A 6801-nucleotide genomic window follows, 5' to 3' on the forward strand; every position below is an offset into this window, starting at 1 on the left:
CCCAGAGCTCTTGACTCTAGCTGCATATGTATCAAAAGATGGCCTAGTCAGCCATCACTAGAAAGAGAGGCCCATTGGACATGCAAACTTTATATGCCCCAGTACATGGGAACGCCAAGGCCAAAAAATTGGAATGGGTGGGTAGGGAAGTAGGGGGGAGGGTATGGGGAACTTTTGGGATAGCACTGGAAATGTAATTGAGGAAAATATGTAATAAAAAAATATTAAAAAAAAAAGTTGTACTTGAGGCTTTTTCAGCAACTACATGTCTGGGATGCTGGTACAAGCCTTTAATCCCAGCACCCAGGGACAGTGAGAATACTGCAGAAATCTCAGAGCAGTGTTGCACATGCCTTTAGGCAGAGGCAGGAAGATCTCTGAGTTTGAGACCAGCCTGATCTACAGAGTGAGTTCCAGGACATCCAGGGCTACACAGAGAAACCCTATCTCAAAACAAAACAAAACAAAACAAAACAAAACAAAACAAAACAAAACAAAACAAAACAAACAAAACAAAACAAAACAAAACAAAACAGCCAAAAATCCAAAGCCAACCAACCAAACAAACAAAAACACTGCAAAAATAATTCTGATAGTAAATTTTAATTTTCATATATGACCTTGAAACAAAAGTTAACTATTGTTGGGCAGTGGTGGTACATGCCTTTAATCCCAGCACTTGGAAGGCAGAGGCAGGCAGATTTCTGAGTTGGAAGCCAGCCTGGTCTATAGAGTGAGTTCTAGGACAGCCAGAGCTATACAGAGAAACCATGTATCAAAAACAAAACAAAGTAAAACAAAACACCAACCAACCAATCAAACAAACAAACAAAAACTAACGTTAATTATTGGGGCTGGAGAGATGGCTCAGTGGTTAAGAGCACTGACTGCTCTCTCAGAGGTCCTGAGTTCAATTACCAGCAACCACATGGTGGCTCACAGCCATCTGTAATGGGATCAAATGCTCTTTTCTGGTGTGTCTGAGGATAGCGACAATGTACTCACATATTTGGAATAAATAAGTAAATCTAAAAAAAGAAAATTTAAAAAGTTAACTTATTGAACCACATTTAAAAAAGAGATTAAAAATAAAACCTCAACAATTTCCAGCAAGGAAACATGTATGTGAAGCTACTTGACTCATAATGTAAATTAAAAACTTAAAGCCTTATACCAATGGAAAGCTCCAGACACTCAGAATTCTTAATTTCTCTGCTCTAAAGAGCTTCAGTCAAATAAAAGTTTGAACTATCAATCCTGTAAGACACTAGGCAGCGACAAAAACTCAAAGATAAAACTTTACTGGAAATAAAGATGTCCTAAAAAGTTTAAAGCCACAAGGTGGTTAGGCACTCAGGTAATGCCTTCAGCACATGCGAATGTTTTCTGAGAGCTGAACAACACAGTTCAGGTTACCTCAGTGTTTCCTTTATTCTTTGCAAAGTCCTTCACAACCAGTGACATTTCTGTTATTTTGTAAGAAAAGGAACTGTAGCTCCTAATCCAATGGTCTGTCCCAGGCCGAGCTGTCTACATTTTACCATAGGCCCTGAACTTACCAATGTCCCCAGGGCTGCTGAAATATGTTGAGTGGTCACTTAGGAAGCACACTGCAAATTACCAAAGCAGGGAGCACGAGGTGTGGTTGTAGCCCCCCAAGTGGAATCTTGCCATCATGGTTGTCAGGGACAAATCCCTTCTTTGTTGCAACCGAATACTAAAATGTCACCTTCTGTGATTTTTCAGAAAAATTGAGAATAGTATGAAGAGTTTGTCATAAGCATGAGAAGCTACAGAGACAGTCAGCCTAGCAGAAGACAGCCTGACCAGAGAGTTGTGGCAATTGTGGACAGGAAACCATATCTGATCTGCTAACACACTTGCTCTAGAACAGATCACTGTGTCAAATGACATCTGTGTCGTGTGACTTTGTAAGGATGCGGAAACTGAAACTGGGTCTACTTTGTCCCTTGTGAGTTAAATGATACGTCAAATTGTGGGAGGATTTGTTGGTCCATGTGAAGGAGAAAGGTGGGGGTGGGAGAGTACTTTCTGAAACCACAGAGAGGCTACAGGTGAGAAAGAGGAGGAGTCTTGACCTTCTACCATCAGCACTGAGGGCATCAGTCAACTGAAGGAACAAGTCAGATTCCTCTTGGTGATCTACAACTTTCAGGTTCTAGGGTCTTTGCAAAGTGTCTACATATTAGAGAAGAAAATATTTATGCAAGTTCATTGTAGAAAACAAACATAATAGAAAGGCATACAGAAGAAAGAAGACACATGACAATCATATACTACTAAGAAATTATTGTTATTAGTATTTAAATGTTTGTTTTCTAGAGTATGCACACACACATGCACACACACACACTGAAGAAACCATATGGATTGCTGATCTCCAGCTCTGAATATACCATGGAGATGTTTCTAGACTCACTACAGTAGTTATTCTTATATCCTATAATTACATAGTATTCAGTTGATTGGCGATGGATACCTATTTCTTCCAAATAAAACATTCCTGAAGGGAAAGTTGAAATAAAAGTCACAAGTCATAAGAAGTCCTACACAATATTCACAAGGCTCCTCCCCAGAGCTGAGCAACAATAAATCTGTTCTTTGAAACTCCAGTTTCTGGTCATTTGTGATAGAAGCCTCAGTAAACTAATACAGGGAGGAAATAAAAGCTTCATCCAGAAAGGATTCTATACTTTTCAGTCATGTTAAACAAAGGGACTATTTTAATTATGATATATCCATTCTCTTGAGGCTATGAGGGGGCATTCCTTATATCTACTGCAGACACACAGAAGCAAATAGGAAAGTGTTAATGGGACTACATCATGGAGCTGCAGGGAGTAGAACTGGGGGAGGCCAGGCTCACTTTCCATACCATGTTTGGCTTTGCTTCTTTGGGTATAATGGGATGAGGGCTATAAAGCCAAGGAATTAGGTAAGGGATGAGATTAACGTGCTTTTCTGCATGGATATTGGAGGAAGAGACACCAACTACTTCAGACTCATGTCAAGTTTAGTGTGAGAAATTAGATTTCTTGTAGTCCAGAAGAGAATTTTCTACAGAATTATCTCAATGGGCACTTTTTATCCCCCTAAGCAGAAGGTCTGAAGACTGCCAGTAGTGAGAGGACAGGGTAGTTAGGGGATAGGTTCACACTGCTGTCCTCAACAACCTAAGGAGTTCTCCAATACCATTATGTATCTCAATTCACTTCAGATTTGGATTCTGGCTTTGGTAGAAGACTAATTTCTCAGACTAGCTGGTATGGTGAAGCAGAGTTAAACATTTTATCGAAGATATTTTCATACAGGCTTAAGAACGAGTGTTAAGAGAAAGAAGAGTGGCTCCAAAGAAAGCAAGACACACCAGAGTATGGATGTGGACTTCTCAAAGAAAAGTCAAAGAAACTAAGTTGTACCCAAGTACAGGTATGGGCTTCTCCAAGAAAGTGTAAGCAATTCATTGTCCTATGTATGCCATCTTGGTGGCTCTGAGACAGTGGTTTTCAACTTGTGGGTTGCAACCCCCAGAGGGGTCACATATCAGATATGACATATTACAATTCATAAACGGAGCAAAACCACACTTGTGAAATCACAAAGAAATAATTTGATGGTTGGGGGTCATCACAACTTGAGGAACTGTATTAAAGGGTCACAGCATTAGTAAGTTTCAGAGCCTCTGTAGGTTATATCTGAAAATGTTGAGAAATCTTTTGTCTCCTCCTTCCCTTGTTAAGAGGTAGGTGAGGTTGTTCTGGGTGCCTTATATATAATTATCTCAAGATGAAGTGAAACCAGGAGCCACTAGGCTGCACAAGACATTTGGTACATTTTACTTTCCCTGTAAATGGGGTTTTTGGTGAGGTTCCTGGGAAATGGTAGGTTTATGGCTGGGAGAACACCTTGAACAATTTTCATAGTGCTGGATTGTTGATTTTTCTGCTGCTGAGAAGCACCAACCAGTTTCCCTACTGAAGGATTCTTTTTCTTTCTCCTTTCTTCCCAACTATTCTCTGCCCTCTATCCTGACTTATGATCATCATTCTGGAGCCACCAGAAACACTGGACATAAACAGGTATCCATCCTTCTGCTGTAGCTGTAATTGAGAGTAGCCAGTGACCATATAACTCCGTGAAGATCCCAGTTCACATTGAAGCCCAGAAAACATTTAAATGTGGCAGAGCCAGGAGTGATATGTGCCTGTGATCCCAGCATGTGGAAAGTAGAGGCAGGAGTATTAGAAGTTCCAAGTCATCTTTGGCAATACAGAGAGTTTAAAGCAAGCAAGAACTACAAGAGATGCTGTCTCAAAACAATAACAGTCAAGAACATGTCAGAGAATATAACATCTGAAAGACAGACTAGGAAGTGGAGAGCTTTGTGGTTTCCTCAAGCTGACCAAGTAGCCCATCCTTTCTGTTTTCTGTCTGATATTACCCAGGCTCAGCCATGCTTAGTTCTGAGATGAGACTGGACACATATAGGGTGCTATGGGTTTACATCTTTCTTCAATTCTCTTTCTGCTTCACCATGTTTGTTTCTGCACCCTCTTTTGGTTCTGTGTCTTCGCTCTGATATGTCCCAAGAATAAAAAGGTAAATAATGGCTCTTTATGCTCTTAGTCCTGTGGATATGTTCAGTTACTTAACCAAAGGGAAAAATATTTTGCACTAAGAAGGGAACCACAAGACAAAGGTATTTGTAGTTTGAAATATGAAGCCATGTTTCAAACTATACTTCTGAGCTAAAATAATAAAAATAGATACATTGATCAATCAAATAGAATTGAGAATCAACATAAAAGCCCTCACTCCTTTAAGCCACATGATTTTTGACAGAGGCCAACAGTACACACTGGAGAAAATATGACATTTTCAAGAAATGTTGCTGATCAACATGTAGATACACATAAAAGAAGGAAATTGTATATTTCTCTCTCATCTCTCACCCTGCACAAAACTCAACTCCAAATGGATCAAGGACCTCAACATAAGACCTGATACTGTAAATCTGATAGAGGAGAAACCTGGAGATATGCTTGAAATTATTGGCGTAGGAAAGGACTTTCTGAACAGGACTCTAAGCAGCAACTAAGAAACATAACTGATAAATGGGACCTAGTGAAGTTAAGAAACTTCTGTAGAGTAAAGGACACTATCATTGAAGTGAAAACACAGCCTTCAGGATGGGAAAAAACGCTTACCAGATAGCTATACACCTGACAAAGGATTGGTATCTAGAATACACAAAGAACCAAGAACACTGAACATCAAGAGAACGAACAACCTATTTAAAAAGTGGGACCTAGAACTAAACACAGATTTCTCAAGCTGTGATATTTTCTTTCATTTGAGGATGTAAGCTTTGAAACTTCAAATATGTATATTCTATTTGAAATATACATAGAGTTCAGTAAATTAGTAAATGTCTATGGGTGGTATTTTAAGAGAGAGGAGACAGAATCCATTGATGTAAAGCGTTAATAGGAAATCATGGTACATGAAGAGTTAAATGAGGAGTTGAATGGGAAGGGAGGCTGGAGGAGGGAATACTGAGAATAACTAACACTAAGGACATCTTGGGAAAAATCCTTCTACTGTAGAAGCTATATGTGTGTGTGTGTGTGTGTATATATATATATATATATATATATATATATATACATGCATATTATATACATAAAGAAATTAAAATACAGTTACATGGGGTGTTGCAACAATGCCCCTATTAGATATCACAAGCTAACAACTAAAAAGCCGATTGCCAGGAATGGCTTGCCTCGTTTGCAGTTGTCCAGTGAGGTTCTATAGACCGCAAACATGTTAGGGCATTGCGTTGCTCTTGACTATTCTTAAGAACTGTATGGTAAGACCCTGCTTCTGAAGACACCATATTCTTGAGTCACAAAAGACAGAGAAATTAAGCTTGAGTCTCACTTGGAGACTTCCTCTTAGCTAGGTTTCATAGCACTGAAAGGTGCTATACACGCTACTAGAAAAGAAAATGACTAGCTGTGAACCCTATTAGATAAAACGATGACCAGCTCAGGAAGATGTGCCCTCTGGTGCAACAGTGGCACCAATGTCATTGAAGTAACCAACCCAACTTCTGATTGGAATTAAGGCTCACTCCACTAGTTGAAATTATAACATGCCCCTAGAACTTAGTAGGCCACCAGGATTTAGCACAACTGATGTCATGATGAAAATGCCATGCAGGAACTAAAACTCCTAATACAGGCACTGCCAAAACAGTGGTTCTCAACCTTTCTAATACAGTGATCCTTTAATACAGTTACTTACATGGTGGTAATCCCCAGTCATAAAATTATTCCATTGCTACTTCATAACTATAATTTTGCTACTATTATGAATCATACTGCACATATTTGATGTATGACCCATGACACACAGGTTAAGAACCACTTGGCCAATACAAAACAAAGACCTAATCCTTTAAAGTCCATAGACCTGGTAAAGTCTCTAAAGGTACTAACCTTGCCTTCTGCCCTTTGTATGTCTGCTTCAAGCTAACTGTTCTTTCTAAAGTCTGTTAACCCAGGATGTGGTTTTGTTCTTTTTTTTTTATTGGGTATTTATTTCATTTACATTTCCAATGCTGTCCCAAAAGTCCCCAACATGCTCCACCCACTCCCCCACCCACCCTCTCCGACTTCTTGGCCCTGTCGTTCCCCTGTACTGAGGTATATAAAGTTTGCATGACCAATGGGCCTCTCTTTCCACCGATGGCCAACTAGGCCATCTTCTGATTCATAT

The sequence above is a fragment of the Mus caroli genome, chromosome 1, assembly GCF_900094665.2.
Source record: "Mus caroli chromosome 1, CAROLI_EIJ_v1.1, whole genome shotgun sequence".
Taxonomy (NCBI): Eukaryota; Metazoa; Chordata; class Mammalia; order Rodentia; family Muridae; genus Mus; species Mus caroli.